Genomic DNA, 14757 nt, shown 5'->3' on the forward strand with positions numbered 1-14757 from the left:
TAGCTTTGAACTGCACATTTTCCTCTCTACCCCATGGCAAAATGTGTAGAATTGCAGGAAATTTGCTTTTAAACAGCAACATTTTCTCTCAGCCTCATGGCCAAATGTGTAGAATAGTATGAAATTACTATTTTACTAACTTTGCCCCATGGCAAACTGTGCAGAATTGCAGGAATCAGAGAGTTGGGGAGTAACGGATTACATGTAATTACATGTAAGGGATTACAAAAAAGGTAACTGTGATCCGTTACATCACCAGCTAAAATATTGTAATCAGATTACAGATACTTTTGAAAAACTAGATGATTACTTTTAAATTCAGAAAGGGATTTTTTGACGTTCAAATCAGCATAGAATTTTTTTCCACCTGAGCGAGTCTGACCACAAGTCAGAGACAGCTATGATGACACACCAAATGTGTTTGATGGATCACATTTGTGTCTTCTTCTAAGGCCTCTTAAGGGGAAAGTAATCTAAAAGTAACTAAATGTAATCAGATTACATTACTGAGTTTGGGTAATCCAAAAGTTACGTTACACAAAATAATCTTTGGCTATATCATATCATATTATCTGTAGCTAGTCAAATCAAATCATATCAAATTGTATTTGTCACGTGCCGAATACAACAGGTGTAGACCTTACAGTGAAATGCTTACTTACAAACCCTTGGGCACAGGGACTATGGTGGTCTGCTTGAAGCATGTTGGTATTACAGACTCAGTCACGGACAGGTTGAAAATGTCAGTCAAGATGATACTCTGAATTTTCCATTGCACAAATGTTTGACTGCAGTTAACCCAAGGGTCTCAGTATGTTTTGAAATGTGTCGGGCTTCATAACAATGCTGAAAGACACTTTGAATAATAGTGGTCAGCCCATAGAGATCCTATACAATTATTACAATTCTTAATTCTATTGGTCAGTCCATCTCCAACAATGGGCACGGTGCTACAGAATGTGCAGGCTGTTGGCCCAGACCATCATGCTAGCTATCTAAAAGCACTGATGAGCAGATTAAGGAGTTTTAGCAATATACCCGCTGGTGGTGTTCATGCATGTGTCTGATCTTTCCAGGGCCTAACGTTAGCCTTGTCATATAGCTAGGTAGGTAAACATACAATAAATACATAGCTAGCTAGCTATAACAAGCATTTACATTTACATTTTAGTCATTTACCAGACACTCTTATCCAGAGTGACATACAGTTAGTGCATTCATCTTAAGATAGCTAGGTGGGACAACTACATATCATAGGCATAGAAAGTCAATTCTTTCTCAATAAAGTAGTCAGAGCTAGGGGGGGACAAGTGGGGGGGGGCAAGTGGGGGGGGGGTCAAGTGCAAGTGGTGAGGAGGATTATTTAAGATACTGTTTGAAGAGGTATGGTTTCAGATGTTGTTTTCAGAGATGGGCAGGGACTCTGCTCTACTAGCTTCAGGGGGAAGCTGGTTCCACCATTGGGGTGCCAGGACAGAGAAGAGCTTGTTTGGGCTGAGCGGGAGCTGTCCTCCCGTAGGGGTGGGAGGGCCAAGAGACCTGAGGTGGCAGAACAGAGTGTTCAGGTTGGGGTGTAGGGTTTGAGGATTGCCTGAATGTAGGGAGAGGCAGTTCCTCTTGCTGTTCTGTAGGTAAGCACCACAGTCTTGTAGTGGATGCGAGCATCAACTGAAAGCCAGTGGAGTGTGCAGAGGAGTGGGGGGACATGAGAGAACTTGGGAAGGTTGAAAACCAGGTGGGCTGCAGCGTTCTGGATAAGCTGGGAGCCCATCCAACAGCAAGTTGCAGTAGTCCAGACAGGAGAGGACAAGTGCCTGGATCAGGACCTGCACCATTTCCAGTGTGAGGTAGGGTCGTACGCTATGGATGTTGTTGAGCATGAACCTGCATGGAGCAAGTCACTGCTTTGATGTTTGCAGAGAATGACAGGGTGTTGTCCCGGGTCAAGACAAGGTTTTTTGCACTCTGGGATGGAGACACTATGGAATTGTCAACTGTGATGTAGAGGTCTTTGAGTGGATAGGCCTTCCCGGGGAGAAAGAGCAGCTCTGTCTTGTCAAGGTTGAGTTTGCGGTGGTGGGACCCACATCCAAGTTGAGATATCTGCCAGGCACGCATAATTGCGTGTCGCCACCTGGGTGTCAGAAGGGGGAAGGAGAAAAGTAGTTGAGTGTCATCCGCATAGCAATGACAGGAAAGACCATATGAGGTTATGACGGAGCCGAATGGTTAGAGTCAAGAAGATCGTTCTGAGAGAGATAACAACAAAGTTGATCGCAGACAGCACACTCAAGTGTTTTGGAAAGAAAAGAAAGAAGGGATACAGGTCTATAGTTTTTGACGTCAGATGAGTCAAGTGTTGGTTTCTTGAGGAGGGGAGCGACTTGGGCCATTTTGAAGTCAGAAGGGACGCAGCCAGTGGTCAGGGGTGAGTTGATGAGGGAAGTGAGGAATGGGAGAAGGTCTCCAGAGATGGTTTGGAGATGGGGTCGAGTGGGCAGGTTGTCGGCGGCCAGACTTCTCTAGTCACAGGATTTCATCTGGAGAGAGAGGGAATAAAGGGGTCAAGGCATAGGGTAGTTCTATGTGAGTGAGACCAGTGGACTCAATAGGCTGAGTGAATGATTACTGGATGTCGTCAACCTTCTTTTCAAAGTGGCTGACAAAGTCGTCCACAGACAGGAGGGAGGGACGGGGAGGATTAAGGAGGGAGGGGAAGGTGGAAAAGAGTTTCCTAGGGTTAGAGGCAGAATCCTGAAATTTAGAGTGGTAGAAAGTGGCTTTAGCAGCAGATACAGATGAGGTAGAGAGGGAGTGAAAGGATGATAGGTCCTCCAGAAGTTTAATTTCCTCCATTTTTGCTCAGCTGCCCGCAGCCCTGTTCTGTAAGCTCGCAATGAGTCACTCAACCATGGAGCAGGAGGGGAGGGCCGAGCCAGCCGGGAAGAAAGTGGATTGTGCGAGTCATAGGATGCGGAAAGGGAGGAGAGTACGGTTGAAGATGCAGAATCAGGAGACAGGAGGGAGAAGGACTTAGCAAACGGGGGAGATAATAGGATAGAAGAGGAAAGAGTAGTGGGAGAGAGAGTGAAGATTGTGATGACGCATGACCATCTGGATAGGGGCTGAGTGGTTAGGGTTGGAGGAAAGGGAGACCGAAAAGGAAACAAAGTAGTGATCAGAGACCGGGGGTTGCAGTGAGATTAGTAGGCAAAGAGCCTGTAGTAAAGATGAGATCAAGCAAATTGCCTGCCTTGTGAGTTGGATTAGGGATTAGGGATTAGGAAAAGGTGAGGTCAAAAAAGGCAAGGCTGGGAAAGAGAGAGTTGGAAATAAATTAATCGAAGGCGGACATCGGGAGGTGGAAGTTACCAAGTACAAAGAGCAGTGAGCCATCGTCAGGAAATTAGCTTATTAAGGTGTCAATCTCATTGAGGAACTCTCCGAGGGCACCTGGTGGGCGATAGATGACAATAATGTTAAGCTTGAGTGTGCAAGTGACAGTGAAAGCATGGAATTCAAATGAGGAGATATTACAACTGAGGAAGAAAATAGAAAATCTCTACTTAGGACAAATGAGTAGATGTGTTCCACCACCGCGACGTTCAGATGCTCTGGGGCAATGAAAGAAAACGTAGTCAGATGAAGAAAGAGCAGCTGGATTAGCAGTGTTCACTGGGGTGATCCATGTCACCGTCAGGGCAAAAAAGTCAAGGGACTGAAGGGCAGCATAGGCTGAGATGAACTTGACATTCTTGACTGCCAGAGATCCGGAATTCCACATAGGTTGTGCACGCAGGGTACACTAAATTAGAAGGGTTGCAGCCAAAAGGTGCAATCTACTAAAAAGCCACAGCAAAACCTTTAGCTCGGTTGTTAACATTGACTCCTGTGCCAACTGTTGCGATTTCCTCCACAGCGACTCAATGGCTACGGTATCTAGGGTTTGATCAGTGAACATGTTTACTTTATCTTATTGACATAGTTATCTAGATAGGAGCACACCAATAATCTCCGCTACAACATTAGCTAAATATCAATGACCTTAATAATATTTCTTCAACACAGACAGCCATGTTCTTCTTCTACTTTAAAGTTTTATGGCAAACTACAGCCATGTGTGTTTTGCCGCCACGTACTGTACGGGTTATTGAAACCAAAAATATTTATGAGGACTGAGCATTCATCGAGAGGATTCCTTGTAATGCCTCTGCAGAAAAATCTCCTTGTCCTAAAAAACGCTCAGGCGCTCTCACAACGATGCCTATTTTGTCAGATTTCCTCTCCGTTTGCGCTGTGCAGTTGATAACCAAAGTAATAAACGCTACAAAGTCCACCTTCTTGACATGCAACAGGATCAGGATCCCTCTGTTGAAAAGGTTTTTGGTGTCTCTACTCCTACTGCCATTACTTCTTTAACTTCACTCCTTTCTTCCACTCTTCTCAACGCCTCCAGATAGGAAACGTTCTGGACAGCCCTTATTCTTACCACCTCCGTCTTTTTCACCCTAACAGGACACTTTAGAAATTCGGGTGCATGTTCACCACCACAATTGCAGCATTTAGATTCAGCTGGCATATAATACTCCTCCCGTCTACATACACTTGACACATGACCAAATAATGTACATTTATCACACTACATGGGTTTGGGCATGAAGGCTCTCACAGAGAATCGCATATAACCCAAATACACATGAAAAGGGAAAGACTCTTCATCAAAAAACAATAGAATGGATGGAGTGGGCTTCGGCACTCCACCTACTATTCAGATCAATCGTTTTTCACCAACTGCTTGATCCAATTCTTCACGTATATCCTTTGCATTTACTTCTAGCGCCACCCCAGAGATAACAACCTTGATAGGCGCACTTCTTCGAAGATCTTCTTGAGGCACAGAGCACGCTCCTTCTGTTCCATAGAAACACAAAAAAACGAAATAAGCCCACTTCTCATTATTCTCATCGACGCCACCTCAATTTCAACAGAGATTTCAAACTGATCTCCCAGGTAACCTAATCGATCTAAAACCCATATTCCAAACAAAAAAGAATCAGAACTAGGTTTGGATTTACTAGTTTCCACTACCACTTTACTTCTCTTATTTCCTTTTGCATTCGCCACTGTAATCCAATTCTTCTCATCTCCACTCAACACTTCATCTGATTAAAACAGAACACCTGCTTCCGCCATTTTCCCCCAACATATTGACAGACAGCCATGTTTAGAGGTGGACTTCCGTTTATCACGGTATCGCACCAATGTGTAGTGAACAGTAGAGTGAGCAACAATAGTGGAATCAGCGGTTAACCTTCAAAATAAAAGTCCCCAATTGAAACTGATTCAAACTGATGAAAATAATCTGTTCCCTTCTAAGCGCCATGTGCATTACCCTTTCATTGGTCCAGAGTTGTCTTTTTGGCCCTGTTCGAATACTTTTACAATGCACCCTTCATTCTTCCCTTCCTTGAAGTAATCACTAATATGATTTGGTTGTATTGGTGAGAGCAATAGGGTGATACTCCAGTGTCCATGTTATGTTTATGAACTGTAAACATTAATATTGACACTAGAGTTAAAACCTTAGCTAATAGCCCATCCCGTGTGGCTCACTTGGTAGAGCATGGTGTTTGCAACGCCAGGGTTGTGGGTTAGATTCCAACGGGGGACCAGTACGGGGAAAAAAAATGTATGAAATGTATGCATTCACTACTGTAAGTCGCTCTGGATAAGAGTGTCTGCTAAATTACTAAAATGTAAATGTAGGCCGACAGATGGCGATATTGAAACGACTCAATATTGACATCTGCCGGTCATTGGGCTACTAAGCTAGCTGATCTGCCTGCGACATTCAGACCCTACCCAGGCCTGATTGCTTCTGCCAAATGTACAGTAGTGATGTGTTGTGATAATTGTGTTGTTTGCTCTATAACCTGTTAGTTCATATGCCTTGCGACCGTGATATATTGGCCTAAGGCCGAGACAATAAGAAGACACAGTGGCAGAATACATTCAACCACACCTTTGTTTATTCACAAAACCGGAGAGTAATCTCTGTCCGGTGAAGTCCACAAAGCATTTTGCATGTAACAAAGTTACACGACCTACAGCATGGTCAAGCAAGTTAATGTTTCCAACATTTTCAGACCACTGAACAACTTTTAGAACCATAGAACGCAAGTCGCAAAAAGAAACGGTTGCTGCCTCCACTGTTCCAGCACTATTTCAACTTCAACATCATCAAATCACCTCTGCTTAGTCTAATACAGTGACAACTAAAAGATACCAAAAACAACTTAGTCCAATCAACGTAAGCTAAATATGATGTGGCTGTCCATGGTTTTGATTTATCTGTGTGTGTGCGTGCGCGTGTCTTCGTACGTTTCTCTAGGCTACCTGGCTAAAATGCTTGCTCGCTAGCCTAACGTTAACTAGTTTAACATTAGCCTTCTACATCTAACTACATATTGAATTTCCATCTTCTCAGACCAGGGGCCCAATGTATGAATGTATGGTTGGAATAGCATCGCCATTATAATCATTGGCTAGTACAGAGAATTGAGTAAAACCATAAGTCCAAATCCCAAATCTCCATCCATGGCTAATTTAGGACAGGGCCCATTTTAGCTAGCTAGCCACCGGAGGACAACAACACAACGGTCCCGTGTGGCTCAGTTGGTAGAGCATGGTGTTTGCAACGCCAGGGTTGTGAGTTCGATTCCCACGGGGGACCAGTACGGAGAAAAATATGTATAAAATGTATGCATTCACTACTGTAAGTCGCTCTGGGTAAGAGCATCGGCTAAATGACTAACATGTAAATGTGATGCAACAATTCAAGTTGTTTCTGTCAGTGACGTACTGCTTGATGTTATGTGATTGGAGTGAAGCCAAATCAAAACTGGCTTTTTTTTGGTGCGCCAGGACCATTTACAGTTGAACTCACTTAATTTAGCACAATGCTGATTAGAATTTTTTTTATCAAGGGAGGCCAAATGCTTGCTGGCTTCCCTTGCATTCAATGCTACTCTTTTGGACCAGACAGCATCAGATAGATGGCATACACATAGAGAGACAGAGGGGTGCTGTTTTGCTCTCTCGGATGCTTTCTCCGGTGAGATATAATCATCCTCTGGTGAATGTAAGGAAAATTATGAAACGCAGAGACGAAAGATTGGGGGAAGCCTGGATTCCCTTGGCATCCATGAATCCACACCCTGCCCCAAATCAGAAATAACTTAATTCATTGGTAAGTCCATTAGCTGCTCCTCTCTGTCTGTCACTCGTTTTCTGCTCATAGAGCCCCACAGTGGAGGTGTCATAATACCCGAAAACCTAGTGGTGAAACAGGGAAATTGTTCCAATTGTTTTTCCACCATTCATTTTTCCCATAGGGAATTTTAGAAACACTTAAATTAAGGAGTGTGTTTTGTGTAGGCTTACCCTGGTGTGACGTTTTGATAACCATGTAAATCTCTCTCGGAAAAGGTGACTTTTATCAATATATTCCTCTCTATTTACCCTCAGATTCGCAAACGCCAATTAGCATCAAAGTAGACATCATGCAAGACTACAAATCCCTGCAAGCTCCTGCACATCATCTCTAGCTGACACCTTTGCTAACAGGTATTGTGTCAATTTAAAACATGCACAAGACAGTTCACAAAATTGTCAATTTAAAGAAATGTAGCCAATTTATGAATTACTAAATTTAGCTAACTTTAGATAATACAGAAATTCTTACCTTTGCCTCGATTCGGCAGTCTCGTCCAGATCATCATGGCATTTGTAGTTTTTTTATGATAGTCACATTAGCAGCTAATTAGCATTTCATTTTGGGGAGTAAATACAGGTGAATATATTGATAAAAGTCTACTTTTTTCTAGAGAGATTTACACAATTATCAAAATGTCACGCCAGGGTAAGCCTACACAAAACACAGCCCTTAGTGTGTTTCTAAAATCCACTACGGGGAAAAATTTGGAGAATTGTGGAGAAACGATTGGAACCACTTCCTTGTTCGACCATTATGTTTTATGGGTATTATGACTCATGCTGCGGTACTCTATGGTGGCTCTGAGTTGGTGAGTATCCATCCATAGCAACAGCTCCGCTTGGGCTGCTCTGCTCAATGACAAGACATGAGAGAGTAGTGAGCTGTTAACTACTTTTCGTCACTCTAAACTCTGATAAAACTCAAGGAACATTATTTTCTGAAAATAATCGCTCACGTTTTATATTTGACGAGGTTGAAGCACTTCTGACAAAGTTATGATCTTAGTCAGATATGACTGTACTACGCAACAGAGCATGAGCAAATGCTCAGCTTCAAAATGTTAGTGATACATTTTGTGATACCCGAGCCCTACCGTACACTAGTTATTGATGAAAAAACAGGCTCTACCTAGCCCTATCCCGATGTACACTACCATTCAAAAGTTTGGGGTCACTTAGAAATGTCCTTGTTTTTGAAAGAAAAGCACATGTTTTGTCCATTAAAATAACATCAAATTGATCAGAAATACAGTGTAGACATTGTTAATGTTGTAAATGACTATTGTAGCTGGAAACAGCTGAAGGCCAGCCTAGAAGGCCATCATCCCGGAGTCGCCTCTTCACTCTTGACGTTGAGACTGGTGTTTTGCGGGTACTATTTAATGAAGCTGCCAGTTGAGGACTTGTGAGGCATCTGTTTCTCAAACTAGACACTAATGTACAGTCGTGGCCAAAAGTTTTGAGAATGACACAAATATTAATTTCCACAAAGTTTGCTGCTTCAGTGTCTTTAGATATTTTTGTCAGATGGAATACTGAAGTATAATTACAAGCATTTCATAAGTGTCAAAGGTTTTATTGACAATTACATGAAGTTGATGACCCTTCTTTTTCAAGACCTCTGCAATCCGCCCTGGCATGCTGTCAATTAACTTCTGGGCCACATCCTGACTGATGGTAGCCCATTCTTGCATAATCAATGCTTGGAGTTTGTCAGAATTTGTGGGTTTTGTTTGTCCACCCGCCTCTTGAGGATTGACCACAAGTTCTCAATGGGATTAAGGTCTGGGGAGTTTCCTGGCCATGGACCCAAAATATTGATGTTTTGTTCCCCGAGCCACTTACAGTGCCTTGCGAAAGTATTCTGCCCCCTTGAACTTTTCGACCTTTTGCCACATTTCAGGCTTCAAACATAAAGATATAAAACTGTAATTTTTTGTGAAGAATCAACAACAAGTGGGACACAATTATGAAGTGGAACGAAATTTATTGGATATTTCAAACTTTTTTAACAAATAAAAAACTGAAAAATTGGCCGTGCAAAATTATTCAGCCCCTTTACTTTCAGTGCAGCAAACTCTCTCCAGAAGTTCAGTGAGGATCTCTGAATGATCCAATGTTGACCTAAATGACTAATGATGATAAATAGAATCCACCTGTGTGTAATCAAGTCTCCGTATAAATGCACCTGCTCTGTGATAGTCTCAGAGGTCCGTTTAAAGCGCAGAGAGCATCATGAAGAACAAGGAACACACCAGGCAGGTCCGAGATACTGTTGTGGAGAAGTTTAAAGCAGGATTTGGATACAAAAAGATTTCCCAAGCTTTAAACATCCCAAGGAGCACTGTGCAAGCGATAATATTGAAATGGAAGGAGTATCAGACCACTGCAAATCTACGAAGACCCGGCCGTCCCTCTAAACTTTCAGCTCATACAAGGAGAAGACTGATCAGAGATGCAGCCAAGAGGCCCATGATCACTCTGGATGAACTGCAGAGATCTACAGCTGAGGTGGGAGACTCTGTCCATAGGACAACAATCAGTCGTATACTGCACAAATCTGGCCTTTATGGAAGAGTGGCAAGAAGAAAGCCATTTCTTAAAGATATCCATAAAAAGTGTCGTTTAAAGTTTGCCACTAGCCACCTGGGAGACACACCAAACATGTGGAAGAAGGTGCTCTGGTCAGATGAAACCAAAATCAAACTTTTTGGCAACAATGCAAAACGTTATGTTTGGCGTAAAAGCAACACAGCTCATCACCCTGAACACACCTTCCCCACTGTCAAACATGGTGGTGGCAGCATCATGGTTTGGGCCTGCTTTTCTTCAGCAGGGGCAGGGAAGATGGTTAAAATTGATGGGAAGATGGATGGAGCCAAATACAGGACCATTCTGGAAGAAAACCTGATGGAGTCTGTAAAAGACCTGAGACTGGGATGGAGATTTGTCTTCCAACAAGACAATGATCCAAAACATAAAGCAAAATCTACAATGGAATGGTTCACAAATAAACATATCCAGGTGTTAGAATGGCCAAGTCAAAGTCCAGACCTGAATCCAATCGAGAATCTGTGGAAAGAACTGAAAACTGCTGTTCACAAACACTCTCCATCCAACCTCACTGAGCTCGAGCTGTTTTGCAAGGAGGAATGGGCAAACATTTCAGTCTCTCGATGTGCAAAACTGATAGAGACATACCCCAAGCGACTTACAGCTGTAATCGCAGCAAAAGGTGGCACTACAAAGTATTAACTTAAGGGGGCTGAATAATTTTGCACGCACAATTTTTCAGTTTTTTATTTGTTAAAAAGGTTTGAAATATCCAATAAATTTCGTTCCACTTCATGATTGTGTCCCACTTGTTGTTGATTCTTCACAAAAAATTACAGTTTTATATCTTTATGTTTGAAGCCTGAAATGTGGCAAAAGGTCGAAAAGTTCAAGGGGGCCGAATACTTTCGCAAGGCACTGTAGTTATCACTTTTGCCTTATGGCAAGAAGGGCAGCAAAGAAGCTACTTCTCTCCAGGAAAAACATCAGGGACAGACTGATATTCTGCAAAAGGTACAGGGATTGGACTGCTGAGGACTGGGGTAAAGTCATTTTCTCTGATGAATCCCCTTTCCGATTGTTTGGGGCATCCGGAAAAAAGCTTGTCCGGAGAAGACAAGGTGAGCGCTACCATCAGTCCTGTGTCATGCCAACAGTAAAGCATCCTGAGACCATGTGTGGGGTTGCTTCTCAGCCAAGGGAGTGGGCTCATTCACAATTTTGCCTAAGAACACAGCCATGAATAAAGAATGGTGCCAACACATCCTTCGAGAGCAACTTCTCCCAACCATCCAGGAACAGTTTGGTGACGAACAATCCCTTTTCCAGCATGATGGAGCACCTTGCCACCAGGCCATCCTCCAAAAGTCTTCACCTCACTGTGCGTGCAGATTCACTCACACCTGCCTGCTGCCATTCCTAAGCAAGCTCTGTACTGGTGGTGCCCTGATCCCGCAGCTGAATCAACTTTAAGAGACGGTCCTGGTGCTTGCTGGACTTTCTTGGGTGCTGTTACGTGTTCCGTTTTTCTTGCTCCCCATTTTTCCCATGTTAGTGTGTTTGTGTCCTAGGCATTACAGGTGTACCTAGTTGCGGCTGACGATGGTGGGCGTGGCTGTAGCTGATTGAAGAGAGGATATCTGTTTGTCGTGTGAAAAGAGAGGAGAGAGGGGGAGAGAGAGAGGAGACACTTGTTTTTTTTGGCTATTTGATGATTTGTTGTTTTAATGTATCTTTGTTTGTTTTACAGCCTGTCCTCCTGATGTACTCCACCCTACCTAGGTCCTGGAGAAGGGAAAAGGTAGATCTGCCCATGGGTGTACATTCCCATGTAGATAACCCATTGTTTTATACACTAGGTTAGCCGGGCGGGTGTCACCCTTGTATTTTCTTGGAACCAGGTAGGACAGTGGGTTAGGGCTTAGAGTGTGTTAGGAAGGATTAGGTGTGTAGAAGAGGAGGGACCTTTTCTTTATTTTCATTACTTGGACCCCGATCCCAAACATTCCCTTCTCTTACCTTCCCTGGTTGTGGTTGTTAGTTTTTGTTTTCTTACTGATTCTTTATGGGTGTTTTATATTATTTAATTAGTTTACTAAACATCCCCTGAGGGCTAAAATTGAGTTCTGGTTGTGGTCTGATTATTTTAGCTCATTACACCCCACATTTATTCCCCTTTCATCTGGTTTACCTGGTGTGTTTAGGCCCAGGCATTTACGTCTCCTCCTCAGACGAGCTACACCCGAGGGGAGAACGTAATAGGTGCCCTGAAGCCTTCTTCACAACAATTGAACCGCTCTCCTTGAAGTTCTTGATGATCAGATAAACAGTTGATTTAGGTGCAATCTTACTGGCAGCAATATCCTTGCCTGTGAAGTCCTTTTTGTGCAAAGCAATGATGACGGCACGTGTTTCCTTGCAGGTAACCATGGTTGACAGAGGAAGAACAATGATTCCAAGCACCACCCTCCTTTTGACGCTTCCAGTCTGTTATTCAAACTCAATCAGCATGACAGAGTGATCTCCAGCCTTGTCCTTATCAACACTCACACATGTGTTAACGAGAGAATCACTGACATGATGTCAGCTGGTCCTTTTGTGGCAGGGCTGAAATGCAGTGGAAATGTTTTGGGGGGTTTCAGTTCATTTGCATGGCCAAGAGGGACTTTGCAATTAATTGCAATTCATCTGATCACTCTTCATAACATTCTGAAGTATATGCAAATTGCCATCATAGAAACTGAGGCAGCAGACTTTGTGAAAATGTCATATTTGTGTCATTCTCAAAACTTTTGGCCATGACTGTACTTGTCCTCTTGCTCAGTTGTGCACCAGGGCCTCCCACTCCTCTTTCTATTCTGGTTAGAGCCAGTTTGCGCTGTTCTATGAAGGGAGTAGTACACAGGGTTGTACGAAATCTTCAGTTTCTTGGCAATTTCTCGCATGGAATAGCTTTCATTTCTCAGAACAAGAATAGACTGACAAGTTTCTGGCCATTTTGAGCCTGTACTCGAACCCACAAATGCTGATGCTCCAGATACTCAACTAGTACACTAAGTCTCTGGATGCTGGAGTGAGTGGTCGTGCTGCACCTCGCTCCGCGGGTAATATTACATTTCATTACATTACAACGATTTGATTAGTGTATTGTTAGCTAGCTACATAGTTGTATCTGCTGTCTTTGTATAAATGATAAAGGTGTAGCTCTGAGGAACTAACAAGGTTAGCTAGCCAGCTGTATTCGTTTGTTCGACTCCGTTTTCGAAATGGCGTCAACACCATAACATCACAGCCACTGCTAGCTAGCCAACTTTACCAACTAGCGGTACTGTAGAAACTAAATACATTACAACGGAACGATTTGATTAGTGTAATGTTAGCTAGCTACATAGTTGTCTTTGTATCAAAGATAAAGGTAAACGCAGCAACCGCTAGCTAGCCAACGCTACCAGCTAGCAGTACTGTATCATTTTTAGTCAATAAGATTTTTGCAACGTAAGCTTTCGAGTTGTGTAGTCCACTTGTGTAGCTAGCAGGACTGACTTTGTGTTAGCTAGCCAACGTTTAATTACTTCTGTGTTATGAAAGGAACTGGACACGAATGATTCATTGATAGTTTGTTGTAACCAAGTATTGGTGCTAACCGTGTGTTATTGGATGCTAGCATGCTAGTTAGCTACGGTGTCATAAGACATGGTGCACTGGGTGGGTTTCACGGAAGAATACTGTACGAAGTTATCTAGCTGAATAAACTAAGTTTGAGCCTATTGCTGGAAACATTGAACCACTGTAGTTTACATCAATTATAATTTCTAATTGGAAGTTGGAATAGTTATATTTGAGTGTTTCAGCGACTGGTTAGTGAGGGAGGCCCTGCTCTCTCGCTTCCCCAGTTGTTTAGTTAATTTTCTTTCCAATCTCCTTTGCATTAGCGTAGCCTCTCCTGTAGCCTGTCAACTATGTGTCTGTCTATCCCTGTTCTCTCCTCTCTGCACAGGCCATACAAACGCTTCACATCGCGTGGCCGCTGCCACTCTAACATGGTGGTCCCAGCGCGCACGACCCACGTGGAGTTCCATGTCTCCGGCAGCCTCTGGAACTGCCGGTCTGTGGCCAACAAGGCAGAGTTCATCTCAGCCTATGCTACCCTCCAGTCCCTCGACTTCTTGGCGCTGACGGAAACATGGATTACCACAGAAAACACTGCTACTCCTACTGCTCTCTCCTCGTCTGACCACGTGTTCTCGCACACCCCGAGAGTATCTGGTCAGCGGGGTGGTGGCACTGGAATCCTCATCTCTCCTAAGTGGACATTCTCTCTTTCTCCCCTGACCCATCTGTCTATCTCCTCCTTTGAATTCCATGCTGTCACAATCACTAGCCCATTCAAGCTTAACATCCTTACCATTTATCGCCCTCCAGGTTCCCTTGGAGAGGTCATCAATGAGCTTGACGCCTTGATAAGTTCCTTTCCTGAGGATGGCTCACCCCTCACAGTTCTGGGTGACTTTAAAACCTCCCCACGTCTACCTTTGACTCATTTCTCTCTGCCTCCTTCTTTCCACTCCTCTCCTCTTTTGACCTCACCCTCTCACCGTCTCCCCCTACTCACAAGGCAGGCAATACGCTTGACCTCATCTTTACTAGATGCTGTTCTTCTACTAATCTCACTGCAACTCCCCTCCAAGTCTCCGATCACTACCTTGTATCCTTTTCCCTCTCGCTCTCCTCCAACACTACTCACTCTGCCCCTACTCAGATGGTATTGCGCCGTCGCAACCTTCGCTCTCTCTCTCCTGCTACTCTTTCCTCTTCCATCCTATCATCTCTTCCCTCTGCTCAATCCTTCTCCAACCAGTCTCCTGATTCTGCCTCCTCAACCCTCGTCTCCTCCCTTTCTGCATCCTTTGACTCTCTATGTCCCCTATC

Source organism: Salmo salar, chromosome ssa11, assembly GCF_905237065.1.
Source record: "Salmo salar chromosome ssa11, Ssal_v3.1, whole genome shotgun sequence".
Lineage (NCBI taxonomy): Eukaryota > Metazoa > Chordata > Actinopteri > Salmoniformes > Salmonidae > Salmo > Salmo salar.